The sequence below is a fragment of the Ovis canadensis genome, chromosome 2 (assembly GCF_042477335.2).
Source record: "Ovis canadensis isolate MfBH-ARS-UI-01 breed Bighorn chromosome 2, ARS-UI_OviCan_v2, whole genome shotgun sequence".
In the NCBI taxonomy this organism is placed as follows: Eukaryota; Metazoa; Chordata; class Mammalia; order Artiodactyla; family Bovidae; genus Ovis; species Ovis canadensis.
Genome location: NC_091246.1, coordinates 214,790,950 through 214,813,570, shown reverse-complemented (window position 1 = coordinate 214,813,570; position 22,621 = coordinate 214,790,950). Strand labels below are relative to the sequence as shown.

The following is a 22,621-nucleotide window of genomic DNA, read 5'->3' as shown; positions in this document are numbered from 1 at the left end:
AGGTTCTTGCTGGCACTCTGGCCACTTGTATGACCTTTCAGCATAGCATTTGAGAAAAATGAGCAGTGCTTTCCTCTTCCCCTGGCAGCTCAGAATAGCTCTGTTTCCTTTCCTATAAACAAGTCGTATCTCTGGGAATTTCTAAAGCCGAATATTGTCTGCTCAGAAGCTGTGACTCACGCTCTTTCCTGGCAGTCCTGACAAATTCATGAACGCCTCTTGAGGAAAGAATCCCAGACAAAGAGTGGTCACAGAAAAGCCTCAGATTCCTGCCTGTCAAACCCAGGAAGCTGGGAGACAAAAGAAAATACCAGCAAGAATCGCTAGTCACAGCATCCCCTTTTACTTGGCTCAGCTCATGTTCAGGACAGTTGGAGCAGAGAGGGGAAGCCCGCTTGGAAACTTGTCCTGTTTGTCTTTAGGTCATCATCTAGCCAGGCCCCTCTGTTTAGGAATCTACCTAGCTCAACTTCCTCCTGATTCTGGATGTACGAGTTCTCTGAGGGGGGACTCCCCAGGGAAATTACCAGGAGGTCACACACACTGGCTGGTGGGGCTTCCTCACCGCTTTTATCAGGAACTCTGTGCCCCACCAAGCCTTCTTTCTGCGCTTCTCTTCCCAGTACTTTCTTCCCGCCTCCACTCCTGGTCCTGTCTCTCTGTTTTTTTCTGTTCCTCTTTAGCGCCACATCATTTTCCTCATGCTAATTTGTCAAGAAACAAGGGGAAAAAATATTTATCCTACCTCTCTCATCTCAACAACATAAAAATCTGTATGTGTGTGTGTGTGTGTGTGATACTTATGTAAACAATAACGCAAAGACATTGGTTGAAAAGTCCGCATGATTAAAATTGAAAAAGCTCTGGCTTCATACTAATGAAGGGACAAAGGATTGATCTGCTTATGGCTCAGCAAATGCCCTGTGGTGGAAGATTTAATCCCAGCTGACCCACAGCACGGTCTGAAATCAGACTCACTATATCCAGAACACAGAAAGTCTGAAATATCCATAACTATGTGATCTGTGAGATAATAACACTTACCATACATACAAGGTGATGTAGGAGTCCGACATGGCGGTAAATACTTCACATGCATTTGCTCAATTAATTGCCAAACCTAACAGCTATTAGTATTACAGTAAGGAAGCAGTACTGGAGAAATTAAATTATTCAAGATTCTTTAAAAAGTCATGGCAAGACTGGAACTTAGCCATATATCTATTTGGAAACCAGAGTCTGGTTCTTAGTCAATGTGCCATAGAGGTACCCTGAGAGATGAATATGGGATGGGAAAGAAGAGAGAGAGAGAGAGAATGAAAAAGAAGACAATGCCATTCTCCCAAATCATCCCACCCTCGCCCTCTCCCAGAGTCCAAAAGACTGTTCTGTACATCTGTGTCTCTTTTGCTGTCTTGCGTACAGGCAAAACCAATACAATATTGTAAAGTTTGTCTTGCGTACAGGCAAAACCAATACAATATTGTAAAGTAATTAGCCTCCAATTAAAATAAATAAATTTAAATTTTAAAAAATAAAAAAGCTCAAAAAAAAAAAAAAGAAAAAGAAGACAAGCATGACTAGGCATATGATACTGTGATTTATAATAAGAAATATATACTCTTCCTCCCAGTTTCTTGCACAGAGCTCTTAAAACTCTCAAAATTTTTAATCAATGAGAATGATAAAGGTGCCTTTTGTTATGTTAGTGAGGTGACTTGTGAACTACACCTAAGGATGGGGGCTGGCTGCCAGTGGAACCAACTGTGTGATTACAGGGTGGAACTTTGTTTCCCCACCTCCTACTCCCCACCTCCACAGAGATGGAGAGGGACTAGAGATTGAGTTCAATCAACAGTGGTTAATGATTTAATCAATCATGTCTATGAAATGAGGGGTAGTGGGGGTTCAGAGAGCTTCCAGGCTGGTGAATGCAATGGGGGTTCAGCAAGAGTGTGGAGGGGAGAGGGCGTGGAGTCTCTGCACCCTTTCCTCCTACCTTGCCCTTGTGCATCTCTTCTATCTGGCTGTTCCTGAGTTGTATCTTTTTGTAGTAAACTGATAATCTAAGTAAATAAAATGTTCCTCCGAGTTCTATGAGCAACTCTCGCAAATTTATCGAACCTAAGGAGTGGGTATTGGGATCTCCAGTCTAGAGCATGGATGACAACTTGGACTTACAATTGGGGTCTGAAGTGGGGGGTGGGGAGCAGACTTGTAGGTCTGAGCTGTTCACTTGTAAGATATGATACTATCTCCCTGTACTAGGGATAGCATTGAGCTGAACTGTAGAATGCTCAACTGGTGTCAGAGTATTACTGAATGGTGTGGGAAAAACCTATAGACACTGGAATTGGTAACCAGAATTATAGTAACTATTGCAGTAATATGATTTACTAATTTCATTTTTTCCTCAGCTCTTTAGTGTGAACAACTTATCCAAATCTGCCTGGGAAGTTCCCAATTTTAACTCTGGAACTCTGGCATCCTAGGAACTCTCTTTGTCTTGGACAAACCTAAACAATTAGTGAATCCATTGGCTGCCATCTAGAAGATTTCTGCTGCAGATCACAGGGATTATTAGAAGACAAAGGCAACCCATTTATGACTTGAAAGAACCGAGTTATTCTAATCCATGTCACAAGGAGTACTGTGTATATCCTGTCTCTATACCTCTCACAGAGACCACATAATTTGGGGCATATAAAAGGCATGGAGTCTCAAAGAGTCGGACACAACTGAGTGACTGAACTGAACTGAACTGAACTGAAAAGGCATGGAATAGTTGTTGACTTGACACATAAAGAGCATGGTAATTTATGTGTCAACAGTTTGTGGGATGGACACAGTTGCAAATAATATGATTTTAGGTAAAACCAAATTCATGAATAGCGAAATTTTAAATATAAAATCTTTGTTTTCTATATAAATGGGCAAGTTTTTTTGCACAATACTAAATCATATATCTATTTTTTTGTGTGTCTGAAACCACCGGTATTCACTTTTTATAATAATGGTGCTCCTGAAAGATACTATGAAAAAATAATTTTTTTGTAAATCATATGTTTAGTGCCTTGGGCTTCCCTGGTGGCTCAGATGGTAAAGAATCTGCCTGCCAGTGCAGGAGACCCAGGTTCAATCCCTGGGTAGGGAAGATGCCCTGGAGGAGGAAATGGCAACCTATTCCAGTATTCTTGCCTGGAAAATCCCAAGGACCCTGGCGGGCTACAGTCCATGGGGTTGCAAAGAGTTGGACATGACTGAGTGAGTAGCATAATGCATTAGGGAGGCTCTTTGAGAGAATCAATATAGCCCCTCATCTGATTGGTTTTGTAAATGTCAGTTTTAGATATATAGTTATTATACTAATTGAAAGTAGATAATACCTACACTAAAACACTTGGGGAAAAATAAACTTCAAGAGTGCTATTAAACTTGAAGTTCTGGTTCTATGCTGATATGGGCTTAATCTTCAACAAGACAGTTTTTCCTTTCTCTGGAGATAGAATTAACTTCCTTTTCTCCTGTGGCTCTCTGTGACCTCAATCTAAAAACTCCCTTTTCTGATACTTGCTTCCTCTCACCTTGCCAAGTTTTTTCAGCACCTTGTCCTTCTGATATAATGTGTCTGGGTCTTGTCTTGTACAACTTTCTAAGAACACCAGGAAGAGGCAACAGATCACAGTCGTGAGGAGTACTGAAAGGAGATTTACCACTTTGGGGGTAACCAAAGCCGTATCACTTACAAGCAAACCCCAAACTGTGGTCAACTTGTAGTTCAGTTCAGCTCAACTTAGCTCTCTCTTCAGTTTTCAAAAGGATCTTTGTTCTTCCAATCTGGAAGACCTCAGACACCCTCCATAACTGAAGAAACATGGTTTCCAGGGTCATCAATTAAAATGAAAAATCTAGGCGAACCCCTCTCCTCCTCCCAGTTTCTTAGAAGCAAAAGAAAGATCTGGAGGCCTCTTGTGTACTGTAGCTGCTGCCTAGGGTGTGAGCACCTGCTGGTCTCTCTTGAGGATCCTTCCTTGGTTCCCTCTCCCAAATGTTCTTATTGTTGTTTTCAAGTCCTTGATTGGGCTTGACCTAGGCTGGGGAAGTTATCTTTCTTTTTCACTTCTTCTTTAGGTGAAAAACGAGGCTGACATATTTAGGGATTTTTGTTACTTGTTTAATAAATGGCACCCTGGGACGCAATTCTAGGAAAATGACACTTTAAGGAATAATGTCTCCAAAGGTGGTGACTAGGCAGAATTAACACTGTGGTGAGAAATATTCCACACTATGCATTTCCAGCAGACTGGCAGTGGTCAGAAATGCTCTTCTTGATTCTGTCTGCAGTGGTGTATACGTGTCAGTAAAATGCCTCTCACGGACATTTACAGGACTTCAGGACTAGGAGAGAAACGCTTTTCCCCTCCACTCTTTATGTTAGTTTGTCATTTCAAATGGAAGCAGCAGGGTTGAAACATGCCAGAGAGCTTGTCATACTTCCTCCAGAATCTGAAATACTTTTCTGAAGAATGATTCCCTCCACTCTTTAAAAAAAAAAAATTAATTAATTTGTTTATTAATTTGGGCTGTGCTGGGTCTTTGTTTCTTCACGGGCTTTTCTCTAGTTGCGGCAAGCCGGACTCTACTCTTCATTGTGGTGTGTGGGTTTCTCCTTGCAGTGACTTCTCTTGTTGCAGAACAGGGGCATTAGATCAAAGGCTTAGCAATTATGGCACATGGGCTTAGTTGCCCCTTGGCATGTGGGATCTTCCTAGAGCAGGGATTGAACCCATGTCCTTGCATTGGCAGGTGGAATCTTATCCACTGTACCACCAGGGAAGTGTTCCCTCCGCTCTTTTAAATGATACTCTATTTCTCTTGAGAGGCAGAAAATAATGACTTTATTTTATAGGGTGGTGGGCTTCCATTGTGGCTCAGCTGGTAAAGGATCTGCCTGCAATGTTGGAGACTTGGTTTCAATCACTGGGTTGGGAAGATCCCCAGGAGAAGGGAAAGGCTACCCACTCCAGTATTCTGGCCTGGAGAATTCCATGGACTCTATAGTCCATGGGGTCGCAGAGTCAGATACAACTGAACTACTTTCACTGGAGGAAGTAGGAGTCTTCCTGATGTAGTTATAAAATTTCCTCATATTTTAGAGATGGGGAAACTAAGGGCCAGGGAGATAAAGGAAGTCATCTTTCATCTCACAGAGAGTTTGCATGTTATCAGTCAGGCCAAATCTCAGTTTCCTCTTCCAGTGCCCAGAAATAATTCCCTGGGAATAATCTCAAGAGAATGTGTTTCAAAACCTGGAACCCAATGCCTCAGCCCCTCCTTTTTCCTTTTTCTCATTCCTCACCTGCGCTTTGTTCAGTAATGGGCCTGCTGTAGCCGGTTCAACAGGCGGCCCATGGGCTCCTGAGAGAGAATTAGTCTTGGGCTCCTGCCTCAAGGGCCCTGATTCATTTCTAGCCATGATTGCATCATTGTGCATGTGTGTCTCTGGGTGAGAGATGTGGGTGTTTCTCCAGTCATATGAAAGGGTTTGCCACAGCTCTCCACCCTCCCTCCCCACTCTGCTTTCTATCATATTCCATCAGCTATGGCTAAATAATAAAATCAAGAAGGAGGCAGCCATGCGGGACTTCATACAGACAAGAGGTCTGGTCCTCTTAAAGATTATACATGCTGCCATAGGAAACATTAAGAATTAAAATCATGATTATATTCAGTGTTTGCTTTATGATCCTTGCTAGCATTTTGAGTCAGTGAATAAAGTGAGGTTGCTGTTTTAATTGGCTCCTTGCAAAAGTGGTTGGGCAGGGTACTCAGGCTTTTTGGGGAAGTGTATGGACATCTCAAGATAAAAGGTTTTATATGAGGGAAAGGTTATTGCTATTATTTTGAACTTTCAGAGTGATTTCCTTTTTGCATATTTATGATATTAATATAACTTTAATAGAAGGCTTAATGTGCAAGTTGCTAAGCACATTGCCCAATGGAAAAAATTAATGATACAACTACTGCAATGATAAAGCAGTTTTCAACTACACTTAATTATCTCTCTTTCTTTAAGTGCAATCGAAAGAATTGATGAAATCTTAAAAGTATGCTGGAAAAGCTTCTAGAATGAAAAAGTTTAATTTTAAGATTTATGTTTTAAGTAAAGACCAGGTAATATTCTCTCTGTTTAAAAAACAAATTAGGTGAGATTTAAAAGTTTCATAATTGTGTGATATGTATTACTATCAGAGAAATCAGATGTTGAAATGGACAAGATGGAAAACTAAAGTGCATATATTCTTAAAAGTGGGTGAAAGAGGCAGGGAGTGTGGGAGTCTGTAGTGAAATAAATCTGACATTGACCTAAACCTATTTTAGCACTAGACTTTGGCGTAATTATGCATAACTTGAGTAAAGAAAGTTTGGGCACCATTTGTTCTTTAATAGTTGAAACTGTGGCTTTGGGCTTGTAGATCATGTTTTATTTATTCTTAAGAAACTAGATATGGTCCACTGTGTCTGTGGATGGAAGTTTTATTGCAAAAACTGTTTACTGTCATGTAAATCTGTTTCATACAACCATGTGAGTTAGTTCAGCTACATATTTACAACCTCTAGCTTTTGCTGGGTCCTTATTGCAGCCATAATCCTATGTTTCCTTTCCTGTTCATTCTGAACAGCCTAGCTCATGACATAACTTACTGAAAGTGAAAGTGCTAGTCACTCAGTCATGTCCAACTCTTTGCAACCCCATGGACTGTAGCCTGCCTCCTCTGTCTATGGAATTCTCCAGGCAAGAATACTGGAATGGGTAGCCATTCCTTTTCCAGGCGATCTTCCTGACCCAGGGACCAAACCTGGGTCTCCTGCATTGCAGGCAGATTTTTTATGTCTGAGTCACCAGGGAAGCCCATAGCCTCCTAATTCACAGAATACACATATCCTGACCAGCAAGAACTCTTTCAACTTCTTGTTTCTCTCATATATACAGTGACAGCCACATCCTTCCTTCTCTCCAAAGTCCTCCTTTGTTCAGACCTAGCCCCTCTATGTGAGCTCTGGGTTGCAGACACTTCCACTCCCATCTCTTAAGGGGGCTCAGTTCGGGGTGCTTTACTAGGTGCTTTCAGTCACTCCTTTTCTATTGGTTTCTGTCCTCAGCACGTAAATACACTCAATTTTTCCCCATCTTCAAATATATATATACAACTTTTCCTTGACTGAGAGTGTCCTAGCTACTGTAAGACTCCTTTCCACATATAGTCATAAGAGTAGCTTATTCAACTTCCTTATGTTTCATTTATAACTTAATTTAGCTCAACCTTACTTCCATCCCCATCACTAATCATGAAATACTTTCACCCAGATCATTTAGCATCTTCTACTCCAAATCCAATAGACTTTTTGTTAGGCCTCTGATTATTTGGCATTCCAGGATGTTCGCTTAGAGAAAAATCTCCCATGTGATCTCTTTCTCACATCCCACATCTGATCCAACAGCAAATTCTGTCAGCTCTACTTTCAAAATCCATCCAGAATTCAACTACTTCTCAATATCCCACTGCCACCTGGTCCACGTTAGGATCACTTTTTGCCTGGATTATTGCAATGGTCTCTTAACTGGTCTCCCAGCTCCTGTCCTCACCTTCCTATACCCTGTTATCAACTTGCAGACAAAGAGTTTCATGCTTAAATTAGGTCATGCAGTTTCTCTCCTCAACTCTCTCCAATGACTGTCATCTCACTCTGAGTAACAAAGTTCTTAGTAGAAGCCACAGGGCCCTACAGGATCCTCGCCTTATTCCTATCTGTTTTTAGCTCTTACAATTTCTTTTGCCTCTCCCAGACCAAGACTAGCATAAAGATCACAAAAATTGTCTGGGGTGTAAAATTGAAGAAGGTTCCCTCTCTCCATCTTGCATGTCATTCTTGAAATGATTATTGACAACTATGGACAACTTCTTAAAACCCCGTTTCTTAAAACTCTTCTTTTCTTTCTTATGTTGCCTGGTTTACCTTTAGTTTCTTTGACTTTCTCCTTAATTTCATCCTCGCTCCCATCTGAGCAGCGTGGTGTAATCATGGAATGGTCAAGTTTTTGCTGTGCAGATATGGAGCTAGAGTGCTTGAGTTCAGTTTCTAGAACCATGTGACCCTGGACAATTATTTAAACATTCTAAGCCTTGATTTCCTCATTTGGAAAATTGAAATAATAATGTTTACTCTGTAGCGTTGTTGTCTGATTAAATAAGTCAGATAAGCATTTAACATGATGCCTAGCATAAAACAAGTGCTCAATAAACATTCATTATTATAGTAATAACAACTAACTTTATTACTCCTGTGTGCATCCACTTAAAGCCCACTGTCCTCTCTAGTAAACTAATTGAGTTTTTCCAGAATGACTGCAAAATAATTCCTGATAGAAATTAAGTGATTTTTGTCTTTAAAGGCAAAGAAGAGGAATGACATAGTTCACATTCCTTTTCTTACAGGAAAAATGTTAAGGGTCACATTTTTGCCAAGAAATTTGAAGACCCAAGTTAATTAAAACATTATTCCTAGAAAGAAAGAGGAACATGACATTCACAAAATTCCCTTATCAAATCACATGCTGCAGTTATACAGTATCAATGACATACAAGATGGAAGAGAAATTATAATCACATGTGTGAGGACCAGTAGAGATTTTTACTTGGCATATAGTGGGCTGAATCTTGGCATATGAGTGGTATATATGAATGAAGTGTTTGATGACTTTAAATTATATTTTTCTAAAACTCCAGGGCTACTGGGAGGGAATTTGTTTAGCTAACAATGATTTTGTGAGTCATTCTATGAGATGCACTAGTAGGATTTATACTGATGGAGCACAAGCTGTGGCCTCAGCAAGGAACTCTGTGTGTTCCCTCTGCCTAGAATATTCTGTCTTCAGATTCTATCATGACTGTCTCCTTCTTGTCAGTTAGGTTCCAGTGCCTTAATCTCTAGGAGTCAGAACTCCTAACAGTCATTCTCCATCTCATTCCACTGTGTTATTTTTGACTGTCAGTTGCAGTCAGAGAAGGGAGTGTGGACATCTTTCTGCTTCTTTTCTACTCTTCCCTCTGCATATATCTAACCTTGCTTTCTGACTCTACAAGTGTTGAAGCTCAGGGAAGTACTTTGTAAATGTTCAATGCTTTCTCTTTCCCTTCTGGACACTTTCCTGGATTCTTTGGAGACACTGCTGGTGTTCTCTTAACCTGAAGTTCCTTTCATAAGTGAATGAATTTCTTCTGTGGCAGTGGATGGGAACCCTAGGAGAAACCTAGATGGTGTATTAAAAAGCAGAGACATCACCTCCTGACAAAGGTCCATGTATTCAGGGCTATGGTCTTTCCAGTAGTCATGTACAAATGTGAGAGTTGGACCATAAAGAAGGCTGTGTCAAAGAATTGATGCTTTTGAGCTGTGGTGCTGGAGAAGACTCTTGAGGATCCCTTGGACTGCAAGAGATCAAACTAGTCAGTTCTAAAGGAAATCAACCCCGAATATTCATGGAAAGGGTTGATGCTGAAGCTGAAGCTCCAATAATTTGGCCACCTGATGCAAACAGCCAACTCAGTGGAAAAGGCACCGATGCTGAGAAAGATTGAAGGCAGAAGAAGAGGGCAACAGAGGTTGAGATGGTTGGATGGCATCACCAATTCAATGGACACGAACTTAGGCAAACTCTGGAAGATAGTGAGGGACGGGGAGGCCTGGCATGCTGCAATCCATGTGGTCACAAAGAGTCAGACATGACTTTGTGACTGAACAACTACAAAAAATGGGATCCCTCAACCTGGCCTCATTGCCTAGCTACGACAACAACAAAATCTCAAGTCAGTCTCCTTTCCCTGCTCTCTCAACCCATTTTCAGGCAAATGGTAAGCCTGCCTTGCTACCCTGAGACAGCCTCAGTATATATGTAATGAATCTTTTCCTATCCCTTTGGTGTGGTATCATTGGTCTTATATTTGGAAACAAATTTTGGGAAGGATGGTCCATCTTGGAAGGGACCCACAAAAATTGGTGCAGTGAGCAGGGTGACCACATTATTTAATGTGTTTGACATTAGTATAGCCCTCCTAGCTCTCTTATGGTTGCAGTTTACATGATATACCTTTTTCCATCTGTTTACTTTCAATTTACTTGTATCTTTCAATATAAAGTATTTAATGTCTTCTACCAGCAGATAGTTGGATTTTGTTTTTTGTTTTTTTAAATCCAATCTGATAATCTTTTTTTGATTAGATTGCTGAATTCATTCATGTTTAATGTTATCATTGATATAGTTGGACTTACATCTGACATTCTGATGTTTTGTTCTCTGTGTCTCATGTCTTTTGTTGTTTTTCTATGTCTCTTTTACTACCTATTTTTTTTTTAAGAAAGTAGACTTTATTTTTCAGAATAGGACTCCAGGAGTTGGTGATGGACAGGGAAGCCTGGCTGGCTGCGGTTCATGGGGTCACAAAGAGTCGTACACGACTGAGCTACTGAACTGACTGACTGACTAGATTTATAGAAAAATTTAGAAAATATCAGAGTCCCTATATATGCTACTGCTAATTTTCCCTATTGTTAACTTCTGCTGCTGCTGCTGCTAAGTCGCTTCAGTCGTGTCCGACTCTGTGAGACCCCATAGACGGCAGCCCACCAGGCTCCCTCATCCCTGGGATTCTCTAGGCAAGAATACTGGAGTGGGTTGCCATTTCCTCCTCCAATGCATGAAAGTGAAAAGTCAAAGTGAAGTCGCTCAGTCGTGTCTGACTGTTTGCTACCCCATGGACTGCAGCCTACCAGGCTCCTCCGTCCATGGGATTTTCCAGGCAAGAGTACTGGAGTGGGGTGCCATTGCCTTCTCCAATTGTTAACTTCTTACATTAGTATAGTACATTTGTTACAATTAAAGAACCAGTATTCCCAGTGGTAAAGAATCTGCCTGCTAATGCAGGAGACGCAGTTTCAATCCCTGGGTCAGGAAGATTCCCCTAGAGAAGGACATAGCAATCCACTCCAGTGTTCTTGCCTGGGAAGTCCCATGGACAGAGGAGACTGGTGAGCTACAGTCCACGGGGTCACAAAAAGTCAGATATGACTTAGCAATGAAACAAGGAAACAGTTGATATATTAAGTAAATTCCATAGTTGATTTAGATTGTCTTAGTTTTAAAAAAAATTTTAAAAAGTTTTTTAAAAAAATTTAAGCTTTAAAAAACTGACAGCTATCATTTTGGCCGTTCAAAAATGTATAGTTCAGTAGCATTTAGTACATTTATATTGTTGTGCATTCATCACCACCATCCATTTTTCATCTTCCCAGACTGAAACTCTGTACCTATTAAATACTAGCTCCAACCGCCACTCTGCTCAGCCCCTGACAACCACCATTCTGTTTTCTATCACCGTGAATTTGACTAACTAGCCACCTCATATAAGGAGAATTATGAAATATTTGTCCTTTCATGTCTGGTTAATCTCATTTAGCGTCATGTCTTCAAAGTTCATCAATGTCAAAGTTTTCTTCCTTTGTAAGACTGAATAATATTCCATTGTTTGTACACACTATATTTTGTTTATTCATCCATTGATGACCAGTTGGATTGCTTCCACCTTTTGTCTCTTGGAAGTAATGCTGCTATGAACATGGGCACACAAATATCTGAGCTCTGCTCTTGATTCTTCTGGGTATATACCGCAGATTTCCTTAGTTTTTACTTTCTTTTTTTCCTCTATGATCCCATCCATGATGCAACATTATATTTGGAAATCTGAACATATATTTGTAGCGAATATACAAACTTGAACATTATATTTGTAATGTAATACAACATTATATTAGTTTCCTCTTGGGAGTGACAGCTCTCAGACTTTCCATGTTTTTGATGATCTTGATAGTTTTGAAGAATACTAAGATGCTCCTCTATTGAAATTTGTCTAGTGTTTTTCTTTTGATTAAACTGGCATTATAGGGTTTACTTGATCAGAGAGGTCAAGGGCCATTTTCATTACATCATGTCAAGATACATACTATCAGCATGGCTCATCATTGTTGATCTTGACCTTGATCATTTGCCTGAGATAGTGTTTATCAGGTTTCTCCACCATAAAGGTACTCTCACCTACCTGTATCTTCTATATTGATTCTTTGGAAGGAGGTCAGCAGTCTACACTTAAGGAATGGGAAGTTAGGTTCCCTCATTAGGAATGGAATATCTGCATAATTTATTTGGAATTCTCCCGCCAGGAGATTTTTCTCTTCTCCCTATTTATTTACTTATTCAATCATTTTTATGTCAGTATGCTGCTGCTGCTGCTGCTAAGTCGCGTCAGTTGTGTTCGACTCTGTGTGACCCTATAGATGGCAGCCCACCAAGCTCCCCCGTCCCTGGGATTCTCCAGGCAAGAACACTGGAGTGGGTTGCCATTTCCTTCTCCAATGCATGAAAGTGAAAAGTGAAAGTGAAGTCGCTCAGTTGTGTCCAACTCTTAGCGACCTCATGGACTGCAGCCTACAAGGCTCCTCTGTCCATGAGATTTCCCAGGCAAGAGTACTGGAGTGGGGTGCCATTGCCTTCTCCGTTTATATCAGTGTGGGCACATGGATATTTATTTTTATGCTATGGGCTATAATCTAATGCTATTTTATTTATTTATTTTGCTCAAACGATTCTAACCTTGGCTGCTGGGAGCTCTCTCAATTGGTTCCTATATTCCTTTGGCCTATCTCTATTAATGTAGGGTTTTAATTTATTTATTTTTTAGCACTTCCTTATTTTCTGTCATTGCAAAATACTCCAGGTTCATCTTGTATGTTTCTTGCCCCTGTCCTAGAATCAGTCATTTCTTCAAGAAAATCCTGTTTCCTTTCGGTTGAGAATGGTATTAGAAACCAAGATCTGGAAGCTAGGTGTGCTTATTACTATTGTTTTGCATGTCTCACATTTTTTTTTTTTTTGGAAACTGAATTTCTTGGTAGTATATTATAGCAACTCTAGATACTGATTCCCTTCCTTATCCCAAGGGATGGTGGTGGTGGTTGTTGGCTTTGTCACTTGTTGATTTGTTTAGTGATTCGGCTGAACTAATCATGTGGCATCTGTTTCCCCCTCAATGGGCAGCCCCTTTAATTCATACTTACATTTTCCCCCTTGTTTTTGCTTTTAAGCCTGTCTACCTAAGGGCTTCCCTGGTGGCTCAGATGGTAAAGAATCTGCCTGCAGTGCAGGAGACCTGGGTTCAGTCCCTGGGTTGGGAAGATCCCCTGGAGAAGGAAATGGCAGCTCAATCCAGTATTCTGGCCTGGAGAATCCCATGAGGAGAGGAGCCTGGCAGGCTATAGTCCATGGGGTTGCAAAGAGTCAGACACGACTGAGCAACTAACACTTTCACTTTTCTTTCTTTACCTAAGTAAGGGTCATCCATAGGTCTGGGTTGGCATAAGCCACTTATTGGTCAAAGGTAGTACTTAGCTCCCTTAGCCAATCAGATTTTTGCTGTATATTTTATGACATCCGTGTGGCTTCGAGGCTGCTATTACAGTTCAGGGAATTTGTGTTTATTGCCCTGTGTTCAGCAAAAGACTTATAGCTTGGAGGTTCTTTCTCTGATTGTTCTCAGGAGGGCTCAGCCTTGGGGATGCCCATGATCTGCCAGTTTGTTAGGGGTGAGTGTGATTGTAGTTTTAAACCCAGGTGTCACCCTGGATCAGAATTCCTACTCTTCATGGTTTGGTCAGGGGGTGTGTTTAAGCCCCTTATGTCGGCAAGGCTTCCATCCTGGACTCTGACTGCTCCCAGGAGGGCTTTTCCTGGCTGCTCTTTTCCCAGTTCTCTCTATTAAACTTCTGGCTGCTCTGCTGTTTTGCATGTCTTCAGGAGCTATCCTTCTCCTGTTAATTACTCTCTACCAAGATCTCCAATGTTTCTTAAAACACCCTTAAGCATAGAGATCTCTACTTCCTGTTCCAAATTATTAACCCTCTCAGGCAGAGCTTCAGGATCCTTCATCCTTCAGGTCTGGCTCACCTCCTGGGTGGAACCCTCCTGCTACTGCACTAGAACTCTACTCCGGTTCTGTGAGGGCACAGGCTGGCCTTCTCAGCTTGCCCTTTCAGAATGGAACCTCTATAATGGAGCCGGGGCAAGGGTGATCAGGGTTCTTATACTTTCTGTGCGCTACAACTGGGGCAGGACTTGGCAAGGCGCCCCATCCTCTAGATCTTTCTTCCTAGGAATAGAGCTTTTGCAACAGTAGGTTAGTTGGAGTGGGCTGGGGTATGAGAAATACTGCTGGCAACATGCCACTCCTGGGGTGAAATCATAGCCCAGACGGTGCACTTCAGGGAGAGGAGGCCCCTCTCTTCTTTGCTGCACATGCCTAGGATATGGGAGTTAAAGGAGCAGATGGTGGCAGACATGCCATAGATGCTTGTTCTTATGCAATTCAGTGGATTATTTTGCATGAGTATTTCTCCTTTTGCTCTATGCCCTTGAGATAATTTCCAGAGACATTAAATGATTTTACTTTAATTTTTGTAATTTTCTCTATCCAAATTGTTGTGATGCGAGGGAGAATTCACTGGGAGTCCCATTCATCCTATTTTAATGTTCTTTTACACCAACAATATGTTCCCTACCATGAATACTTGACACAGTCTTCCACTTTGTTAATGTTGCTGCTGCCATGGAGTGCTTGGTGGGGAAGTGGGGTCTGAGAAACAATGAGAATACGAGAGCTATGGGAGAGCTAAGGAAAGAACTGGCCCTACCACCGCTGGGGAAGGAAACAGGTTTTAATTTTATCAGGGGCTTCTGATTGTAATTCAGGTTGATGATCATCACCCTGGTCTTCTTACTACATTCATTCTAGCCTTCTGGGGATCCTGATATAGCCATCTGATGTTTCCTCGGGCATCTGAACTAATATCAGCATCAAATAGCATCTGTTCACTGTGAGAAGAGAAAATGCACTTTAATTGTAGCAGGAGGAATCTGGGCTAAATGTGAGGAGATAGTCCCTGATCAAAAGCGTCAGCCTGAGAGGTCTTTTTCAAGTGAAAATCAGATCATGCCTCTCTGCTGCTTCAAGCCCTCCAATGGCTGCCCAATGCAATTAGAATAAAGTCCAATCTCCTAACCAAAACCTACATTTCATTTCGCTCTCTGTCATTCACCATGGTTCAGTAACTCAGCCTTTCTTTCTGTCTTTCAAGTCCACCAGGCTCGCTCCTACCCTAGGACCTTTGCATTCTCTACCTGGAATGCCCTTCATCAAATCTCCACATGGGTAACTGTGATCAACTGTCTTAATTCCAAGTTTACCTTCTCAGGAGGACTTTCTGGACCATGATATCTAAGGTAGGTGCCCCACACCCAGACTCTTCATTGTTCACTATTCCTTATTAACCTGCCTTCACTCTCATACTAGAGTGAAACTTCTAGGAAGCAAGAATCTTGATGAATCTTGGTTATGCTGTCTGCTCTCGCCTATAGGAAGTGCTTCCCATCCAGTGGGAATTTAATAAATCCGAAGAATAAAAGGAGGAATGAAAACATGGGTGGGATGAATGTCCGTGGTTTTCTTTTTAGATTTTAAATAAATGAATAAAATACTCTCTTGATGTCTCAGAAGAAGGGCCTAGATGAGATTTCATGTTGAGCTCTTGCAATGCGAGAATTCATTTTTACTAGCAGAAGAGTGCTTTATAGAAAGTGGCAACCTGAAGTGTTTTCCAGGGAAATAAATCCTCCAAAAAAGAACAATTCAAAATATGTTCAGCCATTCAGTTGTTTGGGTCCTGGCTTTAGTTTCACTCTGGCCCCGAGACAGTTTTATGTACACTTGTACCCTGTTTTGTTATAACACCCAAGGACAGGCACAGTAGGAGGATAGCCCACCGTTGACCTCATATACTTGTGATTGAAATAACTTTGAATATTATGACTCATGGAAGACACAGAAACCCCAAATAATGCTGGCTTTGTCAGTTGAAACAAATCCTGGTTCCTTTCTATTTCGTCAATCAATTGCATTTGGTATTTCTAGTCTCTTTTAATCTGAAACTGATCCCACCCCCCTTTTCCCCATGATATCACTTTTTGAGAGGCTAGGCCAGTTATCTTGTAGAACTTCCCAAATTCTGAGTTTTTCTTATTGTTCTATTGTGACGTTATTGAATTTCCCCTTCTATTCCCTATACTTCTTATAAACTGGAAGTTAGGTCAAAGGTTTAGTTCAGTTCAGGTTGTCAAGAGCTCTTCAAAAGTGATCCATACTGCATCACAGCAGGAGGTGTGGAAGGTTAGGATATTCTGCTACTAGTGATGCTAAAGTTTTTAAAGCTCTTTAATTTCAGCGTTTCTATAAGAAAACAGTTTATATTTTGGACAGTAGAGAGCTCCTTTGTACTAAAAGTAGGGTGATTTGCAGCTTACAAAATAGACACAAGCAACAGTTTGCAAGAATAGTCTAAAATGATGACTCATTATCCATTATTCCATCAGTGATGGGAGAGACATGACTGGATGTCAAAGGAGCTTGAGAAATAGCTGAGGTCAGACTACCTCTCCCCTGGAGGATGAGCAAATTCCCCTGTGTCCTGGATCCTGGCAATAACTTCAGGGAAGTGGACTTGAGGGGTCTGGGGGACACCTGGTAAAGGGCTTAGGAGGTTGGTAGTAAAGTTCAGTCACCTGTCCCCATTGCTCTTCCCCTAAATTTTAGGAAAATCTTCAGGAAAATAATTAAACAGCCAGAGTGGAAATTCTGGCCCTATTGCTTGTACTGCTGTTATTTCAAGTGCAACAACTTTACATTTATCTATTTGATTTAAAAAACTGGTTCTTGCTTTAAAAAGCTTTGGGGCACCAGAACAGTAAAATTGTCCAATAAAATACTTAAATCAGTTGACAGCACCACGCTTAAAAACACAGTGTATCGCAAAGTAACCTAAATGCCATGACCAGTATGAGATTCCCTTTGGCTACACAAAATTTTAAGGATAGGCTTTACAGTGGATTTAAACACATGTATACCTGCGTTTGATTGAATGAGTGAAGGCAAATGGCATGATAGCAAAGCATGTCTTCACTGGTTCAACCAGACTTAGGTTAAACAAGGAGGGGAGCTAATAACAATGCAAAATTACTATCAAAGCCAACTTTTGGTAGTGCATTGGGCTAAGAGACTCACATTCTGTGTATCATTTAATTGTCACAACAAAGCTGTAAAGGAACTGTGACTGTTATCCTCATTTTACAGGTGAGTAAGCCAAGGCACAAACTGAGACACAGAGAGGTTAAGCAAATTTTCCAATGTCACTGTTTGATGATAAAGCTGGGATTTGAACCCAGACATGTTGGTTCTAGAAGCTATACTTTTAATGTTTTCAATTTCTACTGCAAACTGACTGCATTCATTCATTCAATCACTTACTTAATGACTAACATATACAGGTGCATGTCTATGGGCATGCGTCTTACTCTGTGCCAGGCATTTCATTTTACTGGGCTTTGGAATGAAATGAAAATCCAAAACACATGGGGCTCCTCAATTCAAGCTGACCCTAAATAGTAAAGGCTTTGGATGTGTAGATAAAATCCGATGAGGGGGCCACATGTCAGCAAGTTATGTAACTGCTAATGGAGGCATTTCAGGTTAGGAAATCTTTCCAGTCTGACCATTCCACGGGCTCTCTGCTATTAACATTTACTGGCATTTTGGAGGTCTGTTAAAGTTGATCACAGTGTAGACAACGTACAAACCTAAGAATGGGCTCAAGGAAGCTACTGTTACAAGAAAGGAGTGATGGAGGAAGAATCATGAGGCAAGAGGTTTACTTGAAAAGTATCTCCCATATGAATTGCTCATGTTTGCTGTGTTTTCTTTCAAGAACAGAAACTAAATAAACATAACAAGAAAAATGCACACTTTAACAGAACACATTTATGTTTCTATTTTGGACAAAAGAATTTTTTATGAGGAGATAAGGTGGCTTATTTCAGAGAGGGATGTTTCACCAATAGCAATGCAAACAGGAGAGACTTCTTTTCATTTGCACTGTCTGATTCAAAGCTTATCAAACTTATACAAGAGCACAGACTATGAGGTGAAAACACACGTGATTTTTTTTTAAATACCAATAAGACAGCAACATTTGTCATTGTTTGGGACTTTATAGTGTTCAAACTGCTTTCAGATACTTTATCAGAAATGGCTATGTGTATCTTTTCATCCTCACTGGATTCTCTCATCCTCACTCACCTCCTGGCCTGGACTCTCAGCTCCTTCTTCTGAGGAGCTGCCCTTCCTGAAGCTGTGGGCCTGTGGTCAATCTTCCACAGGCCTGGAGACTTTGGCTTTTTCAGAAATGTTCAGACTTGGACAAACTTTCAGACTATGCTCTTTCAAAAGGACATAGGAGTAGACTTTCTGGGTGCTTTCAAGGGGTAGAGGCATGGGGCAATCCGGAAGTATGGGGCAGTAAGTTTTTCAGTGGGTGAATGTTCATCATGCTTCATCTTTTCTTGATGGGTTGCCTCAAGGTCTAGTTTCTCCACAGATATCTCACGTAATCCTGCGGATATATCTGTCAAATAACTGGTGGTGACACTTTGTGGCTGTCAATGCAGTAACGCACCATCTTTTCATTTCTTCCTGTTTTTCTTGTCTTGTTTCCTTTTGCCTTCAATCTGGATGCTCTAGGATTGTACCCTCTAAATAAAACACCAGTGCTTAATCCCTGCCTCAGGCTCTGTTAGGTCTCATACACATAATACTTATTTCAGACTCTCTCCACACTTTGAGGCAGACAAGTATGTTAGTGTTAGTCATAAGATGAGAAAACTGAGGCTCAGAAAGTTTAAGTGATTAGTCTGAGATTACATTCATTGATTTGTTCATTAATTCACTTATTTATTTAACAGACATTTCTCAAGCACATTCTGTATGCTATCTAAGACAGACTAGGCTTCTGTCTTCTTGCAATTTAAATTTTAAGTTTGAGGAGACAGATGGCATGTAGGTACCATTAATGTCTGCTAAATGAATGAAATGATGAACAAAGGAAAGATTCTTAGCTTCCCCAGGATGACTGACATGAAAGTGTTCATCACTCAGCCAGGTCTGTCTCTTTGCTACCCCATGGACTATAACTCACCAGGCTTCTCTATCCATGGAATTCTCTAGGTAAGAATACTAGAGTGGGTTGCCATTTCCTTCTCCAGGGGATCTTCCTGACCCAGGGAATTGAACCCAGGACTTCAAGAGATCAAAAAACATATCAAATTTCAAATGATTTCCCCCATATAACCTTTTTGGGGGTACCATTGCTTTATTGTTGTCCTATACTTATGCTTGTCTTCCCTCGTGGCTCAGAGGTTAAAGAGTCTGCTTCCAATGCGGGAGACCCAGGTTCGATCCCTGGGTCGGAAAGATCCCCTGGAGAAGGAAATGGTAATGGTAACTTATGCTTAATTTGCCATCAAGTAATCCAGTATTTGTTGAGAGCCAAATGATTAGTAGGCTCCTTTTAGGACAACACAGGCAAAGGGAACAAAAGTACGAAGACAACGAGGTATAAACAAGCCCAGTGACTTCAGAAACAGAAAGAAGGCTGGTGCAGCTGGAAGTAAAGTATGAGCGGGAGAGAAGTGTGGAATAGGGTCAGAATGATGATCAACAGCCAGGGCATACAGAGTGCTGAATATGGGTTATGACTTATCATAAGGGCAGTAGGAAGCCACAGGAAAATTTTAAGTGATATGATTAACATGACTGCTAAGTGGTAATTCTCAGACCTTCTAACTCTTGCACCTAAAGACTTCTGCATGAAGAAGGTGTCAGAGTTTGGACTAGAAGGCAAGCTCTGAGGCTCTGACTTTTGATGGAGTGAAGCAAGTTTCATAACGATGACTCAGCTATGAAGCCCTCTGGTGATGCAGAAATATGTCTCCAGTGGCACACTTTCCAATACAATAGGTGAAAAGGCAGACTCATGGAGTCACTTCCACCTAAACAGGTCTTTATTGTTCCATTTATAGACTGGGAATGATATAACCTCTTATCCAGTAATGAGGTAGAGGGGCAGAGACCTACAGGTCCTTGGGAGCAGGGAGCATGTGACCTCGGGCGGCTGAGAATCATCTGTGGTTCAAATCAGTCTGAGTAATCCTGGCATCAGATAGGGAGTGTCTGTCCTGATAATTCCATAAGTGAAAATTATGATACTGCCTTGTCTGGTGTAAGAGAACTGGCTGCTTATGTTCAGTGACAAGAAAGGTGTCAGCATGGGTTTCACATTGTTTTGAACATCATCCAGAAAAGTCACAGGCAAGATAGGTAAATGCAACCTGATTAATAAAGTTCTGTTTAATTTTTGTTTTTTGTTTTTTTTTGTATGAAAAGGATGATGGATTTTCCTACATGGGGGGGTCTTTGCAAGGGACTCTGTGATCCTCAATAAATGGGCAGGGGACTGCCAGTACTGGGTCACTGTCCTGAAGAGAATTCAGGATTTATCCAAAGGCTTGAAGCTTGGCTCCCCACTTCCCTCTCATCTTCCATTTCCCTAAAAGAGAATGCCAGCCTGGGGACACAGCTCCCCTTTTCCCTACGATGCCTCCCTCCAGAAACTGTGGACTTTCAGTCCTCAAGCCTTTGCTAACTCATGAGCCCTGTGCCTTTGCACCGCGAGTCCCCAGTGTGGACACCCCTTAGTTCCCAGCCCATTCTTTCTTCTGACTCTGCAGCTCTCAGTCCAATAGTTTGCCTTGAGGCCAGCAGAGACTGTCCTTCTTGAGCTGACCACTAAGTGACATTTCGATGTTACTAATGTGTATTCATCTGCTCCCTTTCTTCTCCCAAAAGCAGTCAAACAAACATTGCAGAAAAGAGATTATGGGGACTGACTGGTGATCACGTAGGTGGGGGAAGGGAGAGAGGAAATTCAAAATGAGGTGAGCTTGGTGGAGCAGAGGACGGGAGAAGACGCCCAGGAAAGCTGATAAACAACAGTGTCTGCGCATCGCAGAATCACACCTTCTCTGAGTCTGCTGTTTCGCCAGCCTGCCCCCACCAGCCCGGCGCCTCTTAGCAATTCCCCAGCTGTCAGCTCCCTACCTGCCTGGCTCTGGCTGCTCGGCTCAGAGCTGCTCCCCTGGGCCTCGCGCTGGCTTGTCAGTGGGCTGCGTCAGCATCACGCCACACTGTCTCCCGTTGGCCCGGTGATCAACGCCTGACGGGTCGGCCCCCTCTCCCTTCTCAGCTGGGGCCAATGGGAGTCAGGGGAAGGTTTTGGTTACAAATGAAAATAAAATAAATAAGTCATACTCTTGCACTCAGGAGTCTGGGAGAAACATCTTCATGGACTCGTAAATCTTTCCTTTTAAATTTGTCCTTCTCCTTCTAGATGCCCCTCCCACCCCCCTGCATACCCTTGGCTGCCCCTCACAGTGCAGGGAATGCAAAATGCGAGGCTTGGGCGCTGGCTAGGTGTCGGTATCCCCCCCTCCTCAAGAACCCCCAAAGGCATTTGTGCTGCGCTCTGTGTGTGTATGTGAAGAGAGGAACCAGCTAGACAGAATCCAGGCCAGTGACAGCTGGTCCCCTGTCCTACTCTTCTGAGTTTGTCAATAAGACACCCAGCCCACTCCCAAGGCTCCCCTCTCGACCTGGCTACATTACCCCCAAAATTCTTGGTTTCTTTCTTTCTTTCCATTACAGGGGGTTCTCATGATTACATGCAATACTCTATTTTAAAATGCCTAGAAGTTTTTCTAAATGTGCATTAGACATTTTATTAAAGCTGTTCACTTTGAACGTTTTGCTTAAGACTTTGTCCTCTGTTTAAAGACACGTCTTAAGGCAGGGGATGCTATTAATATCATATACCTGAATGCGAAAAACAGTGCCCATAAGCTGGGCCTCAGAGGGTCAGGGGAAAGTGCTAGAGGTCCTGAGGGCACCAAGAGGATGACATGTGAGAGGCGCCAAGCAATATAAGCTGGAATAAGCCTTAGACCCCTTTGCCAGTTCGCCAGGGCTTGCCCAGCTTGGTCCCTAAGGAGGATTCATGCTGTTCATCAGAGGGGTGTTCCCTGAGCGGATGTGGTAGTGGTAAGAGGGAAGCATAGTCACAGAGGCCAAAGGACGAAAGGGAAAGAAAGCAAGAGGGTGGCTGCTTGGGCAACCAATATTGGTGCAGAGGAGCTCCCCCCACAAAGGACCAGCTTTGTTCTAAAAGGTCCTTTTACTTCATGAGGGTAGATGACCCTCCTTGATCACTGGTATGCCAGACTCCTTTCCCTCTCTCACTTTAATGCATAATTGATGAAGCAAATGGAGGTGAAAATGAAAGCTGCTCAGCCGTGTCCGACTTTTTGCGACCCCATTGACTTAGTTCATGGAATTCTCCAGGCTTCTCCAGCAGGTCTTCCCAACCCAGGAATCGAACTGGGGTCTCCCGCATCGCAGGCAGATTCTTTACCAACTGAGCTAAGAGGGAAGCCCCGAATGGAGGTGTGCCACCCATTAACCGTGGGCAGAGGGCCCACTTTGCCGATATCATGAGTTGTTGAGGGGCTGAGGAGGGA

The 22,621-nt window shown here is 42.0% G+C and overlaps 1 long non-coding RNA gene across 1 annotated transcript in view; it reads right to left on the bottom strand.

The window, feature by feature from the left end:
- The window catches only part of LOC138434150 (uncharacterized), a 35,635-nt gene extending 14,392 nt beyond the window's left edge, over positions 1-21,243 (bottom strand). The window contains exon 1 of the long non-coding RNA XR_011254658.1: positions 21,150-21,243. This is a non-coding gene — a long non-coding RNA (uncharacterized lncRNA). The remainder of the gene's footprint in view (positions 1-21,149) is intronic.
- Positions 21,244-22,621: the final 1,378 nt, after the last annotated feature.